Raw genomic sequence first — 22,923 nt, forward strand, 5'->3', positions numbered from 1 at the left:
GAAAAATTAAATTCAAAATATATATTAAACCTGTTGACAAGTTTGTGGCAATTTATGATTTGATACTAGATTATGAGAATCGACGAGTTAGGTCCCTTGAGCAGATATCGTGAAATATTTCTTTGAGCAGGAAGTTCTTTGACATGGTGGATATTGTGACATATATTCCTAAAAGAGACTTAAAGCCGTATATACGGAAAAACTGAACAATCAGTTCATTCCTATTTTGGATTCATACCTATTTCGGATTCCTATTTTGGAGTCTTCTTTATTATATTCTTATTGTAATAGTTTTTGTTCTTCAGAAACATTTACTGTTGTATTTACATATTGCCTGAGAGGAAACATTTGTTTGCAGTATTCGATGGAATCACAATGTGCTCATTGGACCAAAATATTTTTCTAGGACTATTGTGAATTATACAGAGAAAATATGGACAGTGTCATATTAATGTATCAGGACTGTTGGCAGAACAGTGCTTTCTAGGATCTGAAATTCATACCGAACATTCGATTCGCTGGAACATGAAGATCATTTTTTTAACTTTTTAAGATTATTTTGAATTCAATTCATAATACTGTAAGTTTCTCTTGATCTGGATATTGCTTTTATAGATGTGATTTAGTATAAAATACTTTATGAAACATATCATTCGAAGGAGGGTATTTGTGATCATGACATATATCACAATTGTTTCATTCGATTTTGTCATATAAAATGGAACCAATTCACGTTTCTCGTCATCATTATCATCATATGAGAAAAGGATTGCATACTACCGCATTTTTCACAATTGTTTTCATCACTGAACTCCAAAAACTGACAGGAATTGTTATTTCCTTTTAGGTACTACATTAAACCTCATTTAGGGGCTACTAGTCACGCATAGCCAAACATGCGCATGCAGAAGAGATGATGTATAAATATTATCTTGACTCGAATCACACACGTATCATTGCGTGTTTGTTTTCAATTGTTTAAAGTAAATGATGTGTGAAAAAACAAAAATATAATGATTAGGTTTTGTTCAGTTTCAGTATATATAGTTTTACATTTTTAAATGGTGTCTTGTTGATACAGGCAGTGGTCATGCAGAAACATAATTCAAATAGAATAACATATCATCATCTTGAAAATACTACACAAAATAATTTGTATGTAGGTATAAAATTTATTAAACTATAGACAACGATGCATGATGGTATGTGTTTGGTCATTCTTATATTATTTTCATATCCCACCGATATTTAAGTACAGGAAAATAGCATGATTTTGCAATGCCACAGCCGTGATGATCAATAATGTTTTCTTTTTTAATAATGAAAAGAGATTATATCCATTCTATCGAAGAAGGGTATTATTTATTTGATTTTGTAGTTATACATTTGTTAACATAATAACAAATTTATGTATAATGCATCTGACCAATATTCTCATGGTTGATTTAGCATTAGATGCAGATGTCTTCCCATGGATACAAACATTTAGTATGATGCACAGACGAGCTGTCAGTGACTGATTTATTTCGTGACGTAAGGCTCTTTAGGGTTACAACAAACATTTACATCTGCCAAGTTTATGAACGTGTGCCAAGAACAATCAAGGATAAAACGTTTGCAATAGCTAAACGCATACTAGTTGGGTGGCTATTATTGGTTCAAAATGTACAACATGAAGCAGGATGGCTACAACCTGAAATCATGCTTAAGTTGGTAATCCGTCTTTCTCTTATCACCTGTTCATCTCTGAGCATCCTCGGCGAGAAACCATTTTAAAGGCTTTCTTTAACTGCTCTGCCAAGCCTCGCATGGCTGCGTTTGCTTTTCAAGTTCCGCAGTGCAGCATTTCAGAAGTTTGTACTTACTATATGCATACCTAACAAGAGACACAAAACTACAGCGGAAGGTATATTCCAATATGCCAAATTCCTCACATTAGTGCAAATGATGTTACTTCGGGTAATACTATCCTAAAAGGAATCACGCTTAAACTAACCTTATAACGCGAGTGTTCTGTTGTTGTGTTATATAACTGTAATCGCAAACATTATAAATAAATATAGAGAAATCAAAATATTCACTTATTTAGAGTTAGGATTGAATATAGAGGTGGAAGAGTCTGATCTTGACTGCTTTCGGATATCCAAATTTTCACGCACGAAACAATGTATGCCGAGTGTGCTCGATGATGACTGAAAGTTACAGAGATATATTTAGTACAATTATATATTAAAACCTCAACGGTACGTTACTATCAGTTATTTTAGCAAATCACCCGTCCTCTCCCTTTTAGGCAGCGAGGATTAGTCGGTTAGTGTGTTTCTAGAGACCGAATTTACTTTTTCTTCTTCCAGCCGCCTGTGTATCATTTATTCATATATCAGACACAAATACATATGTTCTTTTGTTATTTAATTTGTATGCATGACCTTCAGTTGATATTACATAAAGGATGATAAACAGTGAAAACCTTGTATAAATGATCTATTTTACCCAAGTACACAATTTTACATGGAAACATGGTTTATAATATTGTGTCTGTTGTTTAATTTGTATGCATGACCTTCAGTTGATATTACATAAAGGATGTTAAACAGGGAAAACCTTCTATAAATGATCTATTTTACCCAAGTACACAATTTTCCATGGAACCATGCTTTTTAATATTGTGTCTAAGTAACTATGGTGCATCCTATCTAAAGCTTTCTATTGGCGGCGTAGAATGGTTGCGGTGTTTTCCTCTTTGTTTTGTATAAAGTCTATGGGTTTGTATTGTATGTTTATTAGTTTATATTTCTACCTAACTCTCCTTCGCTCTTGTTAATATTTAATATTTTCCCATAAATTGTTAAAATGCATTTTCCTAGTAATTAATTATTGTTTGTATACTTGATATTTGGTATTGATTTTGGTCTCCAAGTTTTATTTTTTTCTCCATCTCCTTTCATTTAATAAATTAAGGTATGAATACTTCTTTCATTTCTTTTTCCATTTCCCCATACGAGTTCAAATATTGTAGCTAGATGCTTTTGAAAATATTGCTAGTAGTCCATCAAAGGTTATATGTCATTTTTTTAATTCTTTTATTGCTTTATGATTTCATCTTGTTTTATGAAATTGTAGCAATTGTTTCATTCCTTTTTTATTTATTTTAAAATTTAAAATTTATTTCGTCAAATAGTGTCATTCTTATATATTTTTGTTTTGTGTACAAATCTTTGTACACGTCGAAAAGTTTTCCCATTGATCTTCACGGTTTGCAAGGATGGTATGATTTGTCTTTTAATTTTGTAAGTTTCTTTCCTTACTAATCTCCATTTCTTTTCATCTCTTCTCCTCAGTACATTCCTCGCACTTTTGTATATACATTGCTGAATTTCCCTGCTGTTATCTCTGTTATTTTTATTATGCTTGGCTATTTTTCATATTGTACTCCGACTTCTTATTTTTCTTTAATTATTGCTTTAATTGTTTAATAGTCGTGTATACTCTTTTTCTCTATACTTTCATTATTTTGTATGCTAAATTAGTGTTGTTTGTATATTTAACCTCTCTTCTCTTTCTCTCCAATATTATATCATGTTATAACTTACTGTGTATAAGTATGCTTGTCATATTTATGCGATTTTATATTATATTCCTCTTTCTCTTGGCCCCATTAAGTCCTTAGTTTAATATTCAAGGGTATAATTACAGCGTTGTAATCTGATATAACCTTTTTCTCTTTTTTGTTGTATTTCTTGTTTCAATACTTGATTCTGATAGAGATGATTAGTTTAGATGGCATTTCCGGTTCATTCCATGTTTGTGGGTAAATTCTACATTATCTGTATTTATTATTCTATATGCATCTATTAATTAAGTATGGGTTTTGGCATTCCTTTGGGATATGTTCGGTATGGCAACATCTTGTATATGGTCTGTGGTAAATGTAGCTAATGTGCCATGTTTTAGGGATGAAGCCCTTAATGTAAAGTACGGCAGGTACCTTTTTGTGTCATTAAAGATAAATGTAAGTACCTTCAACCCTGTTTGTATCGTGTGATACCCTTTAAAGGCCGACATTATGTCATCCTTGAGGACCTTTATATTTAGCCTCTCTCTGTTTTGATTTTAATTTCTCTTTAGACTACTTGGCGTTATTATTCGAATTGTTAGTTTTTAAATTCATCTTCTCCTGATAATTAATGAAAGTCAAATTATTTCTAGATTAAAGCTTAATTTAAGACTATATGATACTTTTTGATCTGTTGAAACCACACAAAAACACAATTACAAAAATACAATTTGTATCAAAGAATGTTAAAGAAGCAATTATTGATTATGAGCCTTTGTCCTATCAATATTTTATCTTATGAATGGACAAAAATAATTATAATTTTGTAAATAACAAGTTTGAAGCATGTGACCTTTCAATTTGGAGTAGAGAGATGTTAACAATCTATATTATATGTGTCTATGATATATTATGAGCACTGTTTAATTTTCAGTTCGAGTTCTCGATAATATCGTCTATTTGGCAATTGAGTCTATTTCTATATTTAAAATTTACTCATAAGTAATTTTGACTTCCTTTGAAAAGGGGATATTGACATATAATTAAATCGAATGAACGAGTTAAAACGTAATAACGTCAAAATGAAACTCTCAATTTCCTAGGACATTTGTGTGGTAAATTATTGATCCTTATCACAGTAGAGGTCCTTATCACACTGAGTATCTTATATCCGGTACTTCTACATAGATTGTCAGAAGAGTGATAGAGTTGTATATATATTGTTATAAAGTACTTAAATGATAGGATCAAAATGCATCATACAGCACTTTACGTTATTAATCATATTCACATCCAATAATACAAAGCCATGCTATGGAGTACCACTTAGGAAAATCACATAAAAAATCATAAAGTAATAGCAAACAATTAATGTTATGTGTTAAATAGAATTGTTTATATATCGAATCTCAACGTTCTATTGTACTACCATAAAATACTCACAATTAACGAGAACCTTTAAGCCAATGTAATTACTATGAAATGTGTATTTAAAGTTTGAAATTTTTAGTATGATTGTCTGACCAAATCTTCACTGCATTTAAATCTCGTAACAAAGCGGGAATCAAAATTTATTTTTAATTCTAATGATTAGTGATAAAACTTCATATAGCTAATTATGTAAAGGATGGTGACTTCTTAGACCACAGTTTTCCCTTCCTAATATTTGAAAAGACAATAAATACATGTATAAATGACTAAGCATTGAAAGTGCAGATATATGCTTATTTATCATGTTTGATTTTAATACATTACCATCGAAGAGAGTACAAGCATGAAGTTAATTAATATTTTCGTTCAAAAGCAGTGGCTCCGATAACTGACGTTAATGCCTCCTCTTCAAGTATTATTTTAACACAGGCGAACATACACACACCTGAAACATCCGACCATCCTACTGACATATTCAGATTAATAATATCAGCTGTTTTACGACTCTGTGATCGAAAACTAAGAAAATAAACTGCAACACCAACAATTTTGGCGAAACGTGATATATGAAAATATAAGAGGCCATTACAGTATTGGGAATTAAATCAAAAATAATCCTTAAGGTTCCACCTCATGTCCAAAATTAAAGACTGTTCCGAGTACATTCTAATCTTGAATGTGATGAAGTACCAAAAGTCTTGATGTGTTACAATAATGTAAAGCATAATGTCTTTGAATGCATTCATACTAATTCCTTAATAGTGTTTTAGTCCACAATAATATTGAACATTTTATTCCAATGAACAATATGAATAAATATTCTTTTTTCACGTGTTTAGGCTCGAATTGACATTAACAAAAGAAAGAGCGAAAACAACAAGTTTTCAAAAAATAACAATTATTTATTTCCCTGGAAAAATACGATAAAAATGAAAATATAAGAACTTACGGTTTTAAGCATCAAATCCAAAGATAATCCAAGAATATTCCACGAGTAAATCTTGAAAGTCCTAATAATGAAATACTCTAATGAATTCATGTTCGAATCCCGACGAAGAATCCAAGATGGAAGGCGATGACCTATGCTGTATCCAGTGCAGTGTTGAAGTCTACAGTACCTTGTAGAAACACAAGACATAACACTTCTGTGCTGAAAATCCCCAAAAATATTTAAAACATATCTTTGTTCGAGAATTCTGTATGAGCACACATATATTTTCAGGAAAAGAAGAAATAATCATTTTCAATCATTCAATCCAAATAATTCGAATACACGTTAAAATATCTAAAAACTGGCACAACAAAAGAATACATTGACATCAAGTGGTTTAAGTTCAGCCTGAAATTATTTCTCTAAAACAACGGTTATACAGTAATTCTGAGACTCAGAATGAGTGTCCGTATGAGGGTCACATGATCATGTTTACAAATAAAAAATCACTTGCCCCAATACCACCTTGATAAAAACCAATCATTTTACTCCTAGAATGAAACAAAAGTTCTTTACTTCACTAAAAGCTATTTACAAGTCGAGGGTCACGTATCCAACACAGCGTCTATCCCAGACTTATTATTCCCACAATATCAAAGAAATTGAAAGAAAGAACTTGTTCACGTGACTGTTACTTATTTTGAATTAAGGTCGGGAACCAAGTCAGTTGTAAGTGTTTACAAAATGAACAAAGTCAAACTATTGTATAAAAATATTCAGTTGCAACATGTGATTCGGCGCGATCAGTTTTTTTGTGCTTGTTATCTCCTGCAACAATCTTATACATTTTTGAAACCCATTAAATATTAAAGACAGCAACTTTTATATTATGAAATTCAACTTCAAAATGCAGTTTCTTACAGGAATCTCATTTTCATATCCGTTTGAGCGAAGCGCGTAAACGTAGTATACATGCCTCAAATCGAACGAAATCGACAGCGATATGTGAAAAGTGAAACACAAAAGATAGATATACATCACAGTCCTAAGAATGTTTTGCTTCTCGATACCATATCAAAATGCAGTTTATGAAAGAATTTAGTACTGGTGATATTGCACAGATGAGGTGTTACCCTATTTTTTGTATTAAAACAACCTGAGTGAGTAGTCCATTAAATCTGATATAACATTTAGTGAATATCCTGAATTCTGTTTGAATTATTTTACATCCTAATTCATATTTTATTTCTATTTTGATGCACTTTGCTCATCTATCAGATTATCAACTTTATTTTACATTAATGTTAAACGCAATTAGCATCATTAAAGTGTTCATGACATGTGACTGATCACCTTCATCCATTTCACATTTGGTCAAAAGATAATACATTAGTAACTGAAGTTACATTGTCAAACAATGTGGCAAAGAATGGGAATTAATTATGGGAGAGCTAATTTCTATCCAGGAGAGAGATAATATGTTTAGAATAATTTGCTAGCATCAATCATTCGTCAAATCTAAAACTTTCACAGGTGGGAAAATTGCACACAGTGTTCTACAATTACATTTTTTATATTAGAACAGTGCAAAATCTTTTACATGAAATTTTGAAAAGAACCTGTTACAATAATAGTAACTATAATACTCATCTTAGGTTGAAGTGGTTGAAAGCAGCTTCCGCTGATATCAATGTCACATGTGTGACTCTAACTCTTACAGACCAGACTAGTTTACAGTTACCACTTGACCTTAATGATGCACTTGACCTCACGGTATATATATATATATATATATATAGAGAGAGAGAGAGAGAGAGAGAGAGAGAGAAAGAGAGAGAGAGAGAGAGAGACAGAGAGATACAGACAAAGAGAGAGAGAGAGGGAGAGAGAGAGGGGGAGGCAGAGACAGAGACAGAGAGAATAAAAAATGACGAAGATAGAAAAAGTCAAAACGCTGAGATAATAATGAATACTTGAATTCGTTAATGCCAAAGCCATGAATTACAAATTGCATGCTATCATAGAAGAGACTGCATTTTGGATCTTCCATAAAAAGATCCGTCAAGTGTGCGAGCTGTGCCAAAACATCCTAATAATGTTAGTCACATTCAATTTTCCTTTATTCGGTATTGTAAAAGGTATAATCATTGTCGGTTTTAACTGTAGCCCATTCCCATTTTCTGAAACTTTGAAACTTAAAATTGGTTATTATTACTACATATAAACATCTGAGTTCCACAAACATGTTGTAATAGAGATCAACAATTCTAGCACAGAAGATGGAGTTGTTGGAAAGTTGATGAAATGTATTTTGGCGTGGATAAGAATTATCGAAATGTATGAAGTACGAATGGAAGATAGTCAATGTAGTAATTCTGCATCCAGCATCATGCATGTTTCAATAAAATTTAAACATAACATAAAACTCTAAAAATGTTCAAGATACTCTTCGAACGGTATTTTTTGTAGTAATATGAATTATTAATCGATATTAGCTATCGCCAGGAACTTCTGAAATGTGCACTGTTACATTGATGTAATACCTTCTTATATGTGTATTAACTAACATAAATATTAATTATCTTTCCGCATTGCCAGGATGACGTAATACAGATTTTGTTTTTATTCACCTTCTTGGGATGTTTAAATTTTCATCAGTTTGTAACCCTGGTTACTCTCAACGATACATGAAATCGGACTCCACGAACTATAATGATTCTCTAATATATTAATAAAAGGGCATACAATAAATATATGTGTGCACTAGTTATGCAACCAATTTTCAGCCTTTCGGATAAAGTATTTATATCTTTTAACTTTGATATCTAATCTACAGTAGAAGTCCTAGACTTAAATGTTCAACGACTCGTGCACACCAGCAGCGCTATCAATCTAACATTGCCGAAATGATGCATCCTCTTTAAAGCGTGCTACTCACGCTAACCGATTATTTCGTGACACAATCAAAATAATAAAATGTATTATTTTATCACAGGAAAGAAAAAAACACCTGTCTGTTGACAGAGTAAGAGGTAATTTCATCACATCTAGGAACACCTGAGGATATTGTCAAACAATAATAGTTTAGGGAAACTAGCTCGACTACCCTTTACCTCTCCGGTGACCTAAGAGGTTAGAACGTCCGCCTCGGAAGCTGGAGATCGCAGATTGGAACCCCTGCCGAGTCATACTAAAAATGGCACTGGCGGCTGCCACGCTTGGTGCTCGGTGTTAAGAGCTTAGGACTGGTCAGATTGGCTTCCTGATCATATGTCTTAATCAGACATGCCACTAAATTATACATATAATTTTCCATCAAGATTTGTATTGCAACAATAATATTCGTAATACAGGGGTATATTAGAGGTATGGGATGAGCTATTTTGCTGAACGAGAAGGAAAATGTTAAAATAGTTCCAGAATAATTGATAATTTGATATTATAATTAATTTTAATATTCAATTCCTAAAGCAATTTATAGTTTTATTCTATTGGCTAATATCTTAAACTCCGAACAACAACAACTTAGAGGAGGAAAAGAGAGAGATTATATATGTCTATAGATAATCCTTGGATAGCACTTTACGTTCTGTTTTGGTATATATTTATAATCTCTATAATTAATTATATATACCTTGATTTCTTTCGTAGGAATCCGGAATGACTGTGTATATACATGAGAGTTAATTACTAGGTTGTCATGCGTGCGTCTGCTACACACCATTGCATATAACACCGATTGAGTAACATCATATGTTGGTGATGCGTGCTTAGTTGTGAGGGAATATGGGTTCTTGAGTGTCCTTTACCCGCGGACCTGGGTTCGAATCTAAATTTATCCAACCTATAGGATAGTATTATTTGCACACACACACACACACACACACACACACACACACACACACACACATATATCTATATCTATATATATATATATATATATATATATATATATATATATATATATATATATATATATATATATATATAAATCCGTGTGGGACGATTGGATGGACTCGAACAAGATGATTTTGCATAACTATCTTAAGTTATCGTGCATTAGAACACTTCTCATGATTCACTTGTCATATTGTATCTCTTACTCACAGCCCAAAGCAGGTTACATTTACTAAATGATTTTAGTGATGAACTATTATTCACGGTCCAAAGCAGTTAACAGTTACCAAATGTCCTAAGTCATTAATATGCCATCACATATATCGATATAATAAATCGGCGATAGAATGTGTCCCTTTAGATCCCAATAGATCTCTCTTTTTCTTTATCATCATCATTATATGTATATATATATATATATATATATATATATATATATATATATATATATATATATATATATATATATATATATATATATATATATATATATATATATATATATATATATATATATATATATATATATATATATATATATATATATATATATATATATATATATATATATATATATATATATATATATATATACATACATACAAGGGAGCCCTTCACATGATTATGGGCGTCAGATGGCAAGACAGTGTGACGAACCTAGAAGTGCTGGAGCAGGCTTAACCAGTGTCGAACCGATGGAAATGAGAGCCCGACTCCGGCGGAAGAGTCGTTGTTGTTGTTGTAGGGTTTAACGCCATTTTTCAGCACATGATAGGCTATACATGGCGGCCAGTATTAATGGTGGAGGAAGAACCCGGGAAAACACCGGAAAGAACCACCGACCCACGAGAAGCTGCTGGCAAGCTTTCTCACATACCCACATTGGCTGAATCCGAGACTCGAACCTACGCAGACAGAGGTGAGATGGGGCGGAAGAGTCGTGTCATCGAATGCCACATCAGATTTTGTATGTAGCTCTATCTAGAGGACACAGAAAAAATGGTTGCCCGAAGAAAAGATTTAAAAACTCCATCAAGGACAGCCTGAAATGCTACTCGATATCTGTGACAAACATGGAGTCCTGCACCAAGGATAGACCTAATTGTCGTGCAACTGTTAGCAAAGGGTGTAACACCTTCGAGAACGACCGCTGAACGAATGTCGCCGACGCCAGGGAACTCAGCAAGGTCTACTATCTTACAAAAATTAGAAAATTTTAAATATTTTCTTCTTTCTTTACGAGATTCGAGCCCAGTACCGCATATATATCGCGCTCATATCATGGCCTGCAAGCCCCAGTCCTAAACTATCACGGCTAAGCACACATCACCGAAATATAATGCTCCAAAATCGATAGTAAAGTACTCGTGCGTGGCAGACATAGTAATAAATTCTCATCTAAATACAGAGTTATTTCGGATTCCTGTGACAGAAATCTAGCTATATATAACTAATTATAGAGAATTAAATATACACCAAAGAAAACGGAGACAAAACGGAAAGCACTATCCCTGGATTCTAGGGCAGAATGCTGGAAAAAGGAAGGCAGAATTATTATATTAATACAAATAATAATATCATACAGGTTAGATAATTTTTAATTCTTATTCTATAGAGATTCGAACCCTGGATCGCGGGTAAATGGCACTCATAACTTTCCTGCTCAACAGTCCCATATCAACACGACTAAGCACACATCACCAAAAAAGATGATGCAGCAAAGTATAACCAGTCGTGTGTAGCAGACACTCTCGCATGTCGACCTAGTAATTAATTCTCACGTTATTGCACAGCCTTTAAGGATTCCTGTGACATAAATCAGGGTATAAAGAATATATAAAATTACACATTGTACACCAAACAGATCAGAAATTGCTATCCATGGAAGCTTCAGGAGAAAGCTTGATAATACTAGGCAAATTTATTATATTAATACAAATAATATTTGTCAAACAGGTGATATAATTAGGAACTGATGTCTCTAAGCAAGCCGATGTGTACCGTGTACGCAAGTACATGTGTTAGAATCTCCGTAGAAGACGACTTAAAAATTCTTTAACCTGCATGATGGTATGATGTATATATATATATATATATATATATATATATATATATATATATATATATATATATATATATATATATATATATATATATATCCCTGAGTTGTTTCTGATTAAAATGGTAGGGTAGTTAATTGAAAGTGTAGTGTAAAATGCTCAATAAAACTGAATAACAATACAAAATTTCTTCTCATTTGTTCTAAACATCAAGTTATTTTTTCGACAAATTCTGATACGAGCAAATAACTCCGATATTTTTATTTATGAATCAAACTATACAGTTACCCTCAGGATTATTAATCTTTAATGGAACCAAATAAAATCTTACTCTATACGTATTAAATAAGAAAAGAGAAGAATGGATTAAATACAGAACAACTACACTCTGCATTATGGGTTAGAAACATGGACTAGAGGTTCAACAACTTAACAACTGCATAATGAGTTAGAGGAATGGAACAGCCTATATTCTTCCAACAGATTTACAAGAATTCATTTAGGGTACAATAACCTATGCACTTCATGGAAGAATGCCCTATGGGTATATTTAGAAGTGTTATTTTTAAGTCACTTAATATACATACAAGAATAAAATACAAATAGCTCTTCAGCACAAGATGATATCTAAATTAGAACTCAAGAGTGCACAGCTAAAGTGGCTCAAATTCGTAAAGGTTAATACCAGCCCGGAATATATGGGTGCTATTTTGTAACGCTTTGCCAAGCGCAGCGTGCGCGTGAGGTAGGCTAAGAGGAGCGGTTCAAGCATACTCGGACACAACACTATTTAAGGCATCAATACACCGAGATGAGGCTGTTTGCCGTCGAAGGAATTACAGAAGTTTAAAGCATAGAGTGGGTTCCTCGACTATAAGCATTTCGCTGCGATCCTAAACGGCACATCTTATGGCTCGCCTCTCCGAGTGGGAAGGATATCTCCATCCCCCATCCTCTCATTACCTATATAACTCCTTCCCCATTTTAAACAGCGATGATTGCTCAGTCAGTGTGTTTCGATAGAGCTGAAGTTTCATTTTCTACCTCCATCTATACCATTACGTACCACTCAAATATTAGATATTCATATGTCATGCCCATATACATATGTTGTGTTGTACGTTTATCATGTTTTATTCATACGTGTTGTATTGTATTACATATGTTTTGGGAAGTGGACTATTTTTACCTTCCGCACTATATCATGATATTTAATATAAATTCGATTATCTGCTGATGTAGGAATGTGTTATTTATGTTGTTTGTATATAATATATTATTTTGCAGTATTGGTGATTTTGGGTTTACGTTGTGTACGATTTTGCTTCTTACTGTTTCTGTTTCTGTACATTTTGTTATTACATGCTTGTATTGCATATTTCCCTTTCGAACAGGGGACATGGGGTACTTTTGTACACCATATATGTTACAAGCTGTTTCTCGTGTAACCCAAACATCATGAAAGTATTTGTATATGTCTTGTTTTAAATTGTTTCTGATTTGCCTTTCGCCCCATTTTTCCAAACTTGTCTCCATTGACTGTCTATTTTATTAAACTCAACTTTAAAACGTGTTTGTCTATTGTCGCTTTGTTTGATTATTGAATATATGTACAAATCTTCTCTATTTTGCCATTTTCATTCTATACGTCTAAGATTAAGTATTATCTTTCTTGTATTATACAGACGTATGGCAGTTCTATGACTTTCAAATATCTATTATTTCTGTATATTGAGGTACATGTTTAACTGTATACCCAAACTGCTATATGTAAATTACAATCTATGCATACATCGCTTTACCTATAAGGTATTTTTAGATTTACTATATTTGCTTATTTGATATTTTTTTGGTGTGGAATGCTTCGTCCCATCTCTTTATGTTTTGTATGGATCTTATTTTGGGCGATATTGCAATTTTACGCCCCAACTGAAGTGAATGATTCTTAAAGAATCTATTATCGATTATAGAACTTAAATAGTTCGTGACCCCACTTTATGCTGTTTTTAATATTTGAAGAGTATACGTACTAATATAACAGTTTTCTCAAGTTTTCATTCCTTTGCTGTTTCCATACTTGATTAATTAATATAGATGGTGTTCTTGGTTTATTCTATATTTGTGGGCCTATTCTACTTTATCTGTATTTATTATTCTATTTGCATCTGGTAATTAAATATGAGTTTTGGCATTCCCTTGGGATATGTCCTGTTTGGCAACTTCTTTTGTATGGTCTTTGGTTAATGGAGCTCATTAAAATTAACGAAATTCAAATTATTTATAGATTAAAGTAGAATCGAACACAATATTGTTACTTTGTAATCTATTGAAACCAAAACGCACAATTACAAGAAAACAATTTTAATTCAGGGGAATAGTAGAGAATCAATCATTCGTTATGAATCAGTGCTCTATCACTATGACATCTGTACTGAATTGACGAAAGAAATATTAGTTTGAAAACGAAACATTCCAGCGGTATTGAAACTATTGACAACTGGATTTTTAAGAGACGTTACAAAATCTGTATATACTTATTTGTTCTATGATTTATTATGAGCACTTTATATTTTTCACTTTGAATTCTCTTTGATATCGTCTATTTGGCAATCGAGTCTTTTGTTTTATTTACCATTTACTCTTGAATAGTTTTGTCTTGTTTTGAAACGAGACGTTGACATATAATTGAACAGAATGAACGAGTTAAGAGCAAGAGGTTGTGACGTCAAATGCAAAGTAAGCTCTCTACGTCCTTCGAAAACATAACATGTGCTGATCCGTATCACAGTAGAGTTTCCTGATGACATTGATTCTTTTATTTCTGATACATCGATACAATATTTTGTTTCTGGTATTGCAACGGTTTGTAAGAAACGACACTTAGTCGATCAAAGTGAACGGGAAATTAGACAAATCAACTACACGGTGTCGCAAAATAAATAATTATCAGAAAAATATTACAGTTTTAAACAGTGCTATACAATACTTAAATGTATGAACTCGCGTGATCAAAATGCATCACATATTACTCTATTTTATGAGCCGTATGACATGAGTTATTCCGTCTGTAAAAGATTGTAGCTTCATTTGAAACAGAAATAGAAGATCGATTAAATCCCGATTGTATTATTCGGTGCTATTCTAGAATTTATATGTATGGGGTTGGGGCAGAATAGTCGACACACTTATCGAGTTCGATCTCTCTGTCGTACGCTACATTAAATCAGAGAACCATAACGCTCTATGTAGATATACTTCTCATTGTCTCTTGCATCAATTCATTTCATCAACATATGTGCCTAAAAGTCTTCTCTTGTCCTTGTTATTCTGTCAAAATACTTTCGAACTGGATTTGGAAAGGTCTCCATGTTTGTTTTCTTTCAGTTGGTTCCATACCATTATTTTGTGTTTTCATCTGGTTCCGTACCACTGGATTGTGTATTAGAAAAGTTGGTTCCGTACCAGTGGAATTTATGTTAGACTTCTATTTCCCCTTTGGTTGATTCCTTATAAATGGCCTGTGTGTTTACCAGTTGGTTCCGTACCACTGGGCTGTGCATTTTCTACTTTGTTCCGTTCAACTGGACTTTGTGTTTACTAGCTGGTTCCATACCACTGGATTTTATGATTTTATGATTACCAATTGATACCGTATTACTGGCCAGGGTATTTATCGGTTGGTTCCGTACCACTGGATTTTTTTCCCCAAACTTTAGGAACTTCCAACTCACACTCGGACAGTGGATTCTCGCTTGGAGCAGGTTTACTAGTGTCCTATGTGAAAAATGTCCCCTGGTTAAATTTGAGGAGAGACGCGCTGCTTGGAGGTACTATGATGAAAACTTTTGACAATTGGTTGCAAAAGGGGAAACTAAATGGGGTACCAAGCATCGGTTTATCCTATGCCACACATGCGAAGTGCTTTCGATTGGAAAAACCTATTCATCAAGCGCACAGACGATATAGGGTTACATTGTCGTTGTATGCATGCCTCACCGTAGGATAAAATATTTACTGTATGGAACGTCTTATCAGTGAGCAGTCTACCTAAGTACTTGCTCATATTCAGCTGTAAAGGTATGAGGGTTAGTTACTAATGTCTTATGTATATTAAAGATTTAACAATTGTACCACCACGTTTAGTTTTTGTATATTTTCTAGGTAACTCCGGCTTGGGTAGTACAATGCAAATATTTTCTGTTCTTGTATGTGACTTAACAATAGATGTGTATTAGCAATAAAGTTGCATTTTATTAAGAAACATTTCGTGCAATAGGATTCTTTTTTGACACATGTAGGTTCGCTTCTGAACCTGGTTATTTGTGCCGATAATGTAATTTGTATAGCTTACCGTATATAACGTCATCGTATATGCTCCCTTCATTCGTAGTACACGGTGTTAGATTCATTTTAAGCTGATCAGAGTCGACGAGGTACCAGCTGTAGAGCTGACCATAGAAGTTTACCACAGCAGCTATAAAGTTGACCATAGCAGCCATAGAGCTGAACGAATAGTGTGTTTCTGGTTGAGTATCAGGTGATCGGGCGTTGCTGACCGATTGGTGGGCGCTGATTGAATGACTGGTCAAGGCATTGAATGGTGGTCGGTGACTACCTGTAATGTTGACTGATTGATAGACCAGTGTGACTGGTAGCCAAGTATGATAGTGACGGGAGTGTTTTGGAACGCCAAAGTGGACGTAATATTTACATGCCCTCCTTCTTAATATCAAGAGTGAAACAAATTGGTACGAAATATCAACTAATTGTAAGTGATATTTTGTAAATCGACGAGTTAATATATATGAAGGTTTTCAGTGACATCGTCGTACGCATAAATCAGTCAAGGAGTTTCTAACTGTGTAGCATACACTTGCACTGGAGATTTATCTCTTGAACTTTTGAACAAGGCTACTATTTTCATTGAGACTGATGATTCAATATAGTTTACTTGCTTGAAATAGACTTATGTAAAGTAAATGAGACTATAACACGATGCCATTTTTGTATAAACCAAAGTATAATTTCTTCTTCTTTTTCTCCCAGATTCTCATTGAAGATGGCTAGATGTGATTGACTAAAGTCAGACATGATGCCAGAGTCTTCTCAAGGAATGCCTTCTAAGAACAAAAAGGTCATTTTATACATTAACGCAAACTACAAAATCATGTTTACATTTCAACTACTAAAATATGAAATACATAATACATGAATGACTGCGTACATCAATGCGTAACAATGCTATAATTATCAAAACTGAAAATAAACAAGCCAGTATACAATGTGTATATGAAAACTAGGTGCCCATTATGGTCTTCTTCGTTTAGCATTAACAGAATTAACTGACCGTAAATTCTGACTAACCCCTTTCTTCCCCATTGTGTTTTTATATAATTGCAAACATACTTGCGTGAAATTATAATATTTGTTCCTGTGTATCGGGTTCTTCTACCACTGTTTTTATTCTAAAACTATTCTTTAATGTCATGTTCACTTACAGCAATGGTTATAGGTGAAATTATTTATTTTCTTGCGTTGGTTACATAAATCATTGGCATAGTCAGCCATTTTTTGTGTCTGAGCTTCAACACCAAACCTTTTCCAGTCACGTACATCTTCCCAGTCGAGAATTGATCGGCGTAAAGCACGAGCTATACACTCTTAGTTATAAGCAGGAAGAGTCGAAACTTTTCTTCAAACAGAGGCAGAGATGTCTAAGTACCGTTAACATAATGATTGTCTTCTGTACAGATTAAATTTGAGTGTTTCTGATCTCTTTCCATGTGCTGTTCATAAACAAGCCACAAACAATCTGCTGGGAAACGAAATCGAGAAAAGTAATCTATAACTCGCACACAACAAGTCATCCAAAATTCAGTGGAATCTTGGGCGATCGAAACAGTTGTTATACAAGATTTTGGCAATCTTCAAAGTTCTGAACACTCTTCTATTTCTTTCCAAGGAATATATTGCAGCACTAAAGACCAATGCGGTAGCATGGTAAGATTTATATCAAAGTCGAGTTGTGTATTTGTCATCGTTTCTCTAAAGAATCAGTTTTTGTATACTGTGGAGAAAAAAAAACAACATTTTAAAACTGGAGAAATGATTCTGAGTTTGCGTCTCGCTTGAATCTTGAAATAATCTTTTCCACTAGTTCCAAAGGCAGATTCGGAACGTACTATTCTAAGCTAGTCTTTCACAAGTACAACTTTCTTTTGGAATAAATTGTTACACACTTTCCAAAACGGAATTTGATAGCAAATGATATCAAAACATTTCATTTAGTATGTCATTAAACATCACAAGTCGCCAAAGAAGTAGGTCTTGATGCGATAAGCCCTGTAAAGTGTTTTATATTAAAGAGACATATAAGTGTTGATCTGTGTCTGACCAGTTGAACATCGTCGAAAAATAGATCATCTTATTCCATTCATATACCTGTGGTTAAAACAGCTGTGTCGTAAAGGATGGAATTGTGCTTTGCGTTTTACTTTTATGTTGAAAATGTCAACGTAAATGCGTTCTCTTAGCTCAAGTGGCACTCTACGAACGTATTCTTCACAGTATCCAAGTGGATCATGCTATCTTTGACCGAACAATAGAAGGTAGATTCACCGCGAAAACAACTGGGAATGTTCCACTGTAGCCGAGTCTTGTATACACACATTCGTGAAATGTCACATCACTACGGAAACACCGTACATTCTCTCCTTCTCCTACTAGACAAATCTGCCTTTGGCTAAAGATTTGGGAGTAGATCCTTCCAGACTCGAGAACATTTTAGTTTTTTTTTTTTTTTTTTTGAAACGTATGGAATTGACTTTCAAAGTCACTTTAGTTAGGGAAAGTAATATAAAACATGTATTCTTATTTGATTTGCATATCAAGTCCACGGATGGGATTCGTGAATAGGTACACGTGCGACATCACTATTACCGCTAAAACAGAAAAGTAGCTAGTGGAGCTATAATGTACGCGAACGGCATCTCTTGCGATGGTAGTAGAGGTTCGGCAACGTCGTGCCTCTTTCGCTCCATGAGTTGTCGTTATGGTCTAACATCCTTAGGACAAAATCGGGAAGACATGTTTATTTACATCCTACAACTGGAACAGTGAACAATTATATCGTATTGTATGCACTTCTCACAAGTCCAACGAGTTACGCAGCAATCATGGAAGTGAGTGTCAAATGTTTGTGTATATAAAAGTCATAAAACACAAAATTTACTTTTCATTGGCCGTGATCTGGTGGTATTCATTGATGTCATCCTCCAGTTCATTCTCATATTTCTGGGTGTAACATTGACGATCGAAATCGACGATTAGTTCAACGAAACGGTATCTGTGTTTCCTGCATAATCGTTTGCCCTGAATCTACTGGTTCAAATTTTCTACAAGTGGTTCGCAATCTCAATAATTCACAAAACGTTTCTGCTATTGGTTAACTTGTTTCATGTGATGCTACTCGTAACACTTAGGGCTGGCACAAGTTCACTTGTAAATTGAAGGAATACATTCGTTCTTGTGCTTCAGGAATGCGTATTTTGGACGCTAAACAACTCAACAACTCCATCCGCAGTTAATTTGCTGGTCTAATCCGCAGAATCCTTGGTCCCATGTCTCACAAACATAAGCGGATATTAGACACCATGTGTTACTTGTAATGGTATCGAAATATTTATGACACAATAGAATGTATGGTACATCAAAGAAATATGGTTCCTCGAAACAGGAGTGATGGTACACCTTTAAATCGTGCAAAGACCCAAGATATCTTATATCTTTGCAATTCGGGAAAACCACACTCCATCTCTTTAGATATGCATGCCTGCTGGAAATAAGAGTCCTAGCTCTCTTTTTTGTTTGATTCTATTCGATTGTCAAATACGTTTCTATGCTCTTTTCCATGCAGCGCTATTGTTTTTGTGAGACCGAGGACAATGGCATGGGTTAAGCACATCTGGTTCTGGGAGTTCTTGCTTTGGACGATATACTGCGGTTGGTGCTGCGTATGTCAGCCAAGGAAAATACTTTTCTGCGTGTTCCGCTAACTTGAGGAGGTGCCGCTCTAGCCATGTGTAGTGTGGCTTTTACTTAGGTCGTTTTAAACGCGTTATTGGATTCTTAAATTTGTATGTGTAGTAAACTTGATACAGACAGGCAAAGAAATACTGTTGTGAGTAATGTAGACTCTCAAAGGACAGCCTTCTTTACTTTGTTTTCCGGAAGTCAGTCTTGTATCTTTTCAATGTGACAATAATTATCTGCCGCTACTGAACAACTTTATCGACTTTGTGTATCTGGACTCTATTAAGTTTTGTGGTAGAACTTGAGGGTGTTGGTTCAGGCTCACCCATGTCATCTTCTAAATCACTAGCATGTACCTGGTCTGACATTTCAGCAGGAGTATTGGGCGAGCCGGAAAGTCGTCGTCGTGGTCGCTTTTCGGTTTCTTCTTCCGTTTTCTGACAGGAATAGTGTGATTATTTCATCTGATTCCAAAATTGTATTTGACTAAGTTTTACATACATTTGCTCCCTACATATATATATATATATATATATATATATATATATATATATATATATATATATATATATATATACATATACATATAGGGCGAGTTTCTTGCCCTTAGAATAAATATCATTCACTCAGATTGCAAACTATGACATTTTTCTCGAAGATTTTCAGTGCGTCGCTTTAAAGTATACTTAACAAAGACTACGGAGTACGCCTCCTCTCGAGATAAAGTCAAAATATCTGATTAATCTGTCAGCAGAATGAATATTGGGCTCCAGAATGCCCACAACCTCAAAACAAAGGAAAAACAGGAGAGAGGAGAGACAAAGGCAAATATGTATAACAATGATAATTTTCAGGGAAAAGTACATAAGACTTCAGTGTTCAAAGAAAAGAGAGAACATAGAAGAAGAGAGAGAGGAGGAATGGTCTATAGAAACAAAAAAGAATTCATACCCGACAAGTCAAGAGTGAATACAACTCAGATACGCAGCAGACGAGCAAGATACTATGCCAGTGAAGACATTCTAAAGCAAAATTAGGCACAGAGAATGAAAAACAGAAAACAGGATATTTGACCTTTGTTATGTGTTTTCAAATTTTAATTGTGATTAATAAGACAAGAATATACCAAAGAAGTGTATGTTTGTCTTAAGTTTTTGGTACTGTAGATAAGTTACCTCAATACGCACTCACACACACTCATCACTCAATCATGGGAAATGGGATTCAAATGTTACTTGATTTGACAATCATTGAGTACGATCTCTTTTCTAAGATATGTGGGTCGCCCCGAAAAGGGGCTTGTTTTGAGAAACTCTTTTAATTAACTTTCAGCGTTAGCTGTCTCAAGCCCTTTCCATGACCAAGTCCTAGTCTTTCTCAATCCTCTAGCTGTTGTCGCTTTGGTAGTAGTAGTATCGGCTGCTTCTTCTGCTGGCAGTGAGCATGCACATAGTGATGTTGAAAGTCCTGGAAACCCCAGCACTTGAAGGCCTCGTTTTCATGCGTTGAGGTAAAGACATTCATTTGTCTTATAATCCTCAACTCTGCCAACATATCTTGCAGTGCACACAACCTTGTGCTTTCAATTTCTTCCTCCTTTCTTCCTTCACATGTTAAAGTTTTCGTCTTCTCTTCATTCTCCTTTACTTAAGCTGAATAAAAATAATTGTCATGTTTATTTCTGGTTGAAGAAAAACGGACTCTATTTTTTCCTTCTATCTCTCTACATTTCAAGGATCATAAGAAGGAAGGAAAGTATACGTTAGAAATTTGAAAGTAAGATTAACTGCAATCCAGAATATATCTGTATCACTTCCTTTTTGCCGTATATTTCTTTAAACATTATGAGAACTACTCTTACATTACCTTCCTTGTGAGGACGTCATTTTGAGGACTAATTAAACAAAATCAAGGACTACCATTAACCTGAGAACCTGACTATTTTGTTCTTATTGTGACTGCCCTGCTAAAACATGGAAAGATATTTATTTAAAAGAGTAGGAACTAATCTATCTGCAATTAAAACTAAGGACAGACAAATACATGTTTAAATTTTATAAAGATATCATTTTAAGTTATTTTGCGAAAGCAACACATCAGACAGTTGTGGAACTTTTACTGACACAATCAAAAATTACCATCGACTTGGGAAATGAGAAATATCATTATAACAACAATATGTATCAAGTCTAGAAAATGCAAAATGAAAACATAAGAATATCAAACATATCTAAGTGGTCAAGTCATCTATTAAAATAATAAATGAGTTTTTTCTTTTAAAATTTAGGTTGATACCAAAGCAACACAAATTTCATAAGTCAGTTTGCACATGGCAAATTTACTGAAACTGAAGTTGACTTTGGGAGATCTGCGCTTGACCCATTATATGACAATATATTACAGCTAAAGTTTAACCATTAAGCAGAATAAATTAGAAAGTTAAGGAAATTGCCTTACATTCGTTTTACAATTAATTGTTGTCCCTTTTTCTTTGTTGATTCCTTAAAATCATATGCCCATAATTAAAGTTATCTAAAAGATGTTTGTAAATACTAAATAAAGATAAATATGTAGGAGAGAAGAAAAGGAAGTGTTAGAATGTATATATGCATGTGTATATACATAGATAAATATATTATTTTTTTAAATAGCTAGAATTGAGAAAGAGAGTATAGAGAGGGTGGTAAAATACATTGACCTGAAACATTAAACATTTTTCTTTGAAAGGGTTCATTTGCCTTGCTTTTAGAAATTCACTTTTCTACGCCTAGATACGCTACCAGGTTACGAAAGCTAGACTTTATGGCATGATTTTTTTCCCTAAAACTAATTTTGAGAACACAGACTTATCCATTTGCTTGACAGTAATCATCTAGTCACCTTGAAGTAGGCGACATGCATTTAAACTATCTATCTTTCAGGAGATGAATTCGAGAAAGAATTTAGGACACTTATATTTATTCGTTTATTTCTTTTCCTAGTAATAAATAGTTATATTCCTTCTGTAATTGTCATGC

This window comes from Sinohyriopsis cumingii, chromosome 12 (genome assembly GCF_028554795.1).
Source record: "Sinohyriopsis cumingii isolate HCF-2022 chromosome 12, ASM2855479v2, whole genome shotgun sequence".
Classification (NCBI taxonomy): Eukaryota; Metazoa; Mollusca; class Bivalvia; order Unionida; family Unionidae; genus Sinohyriopsis; species Sinohyriopsis cumingii.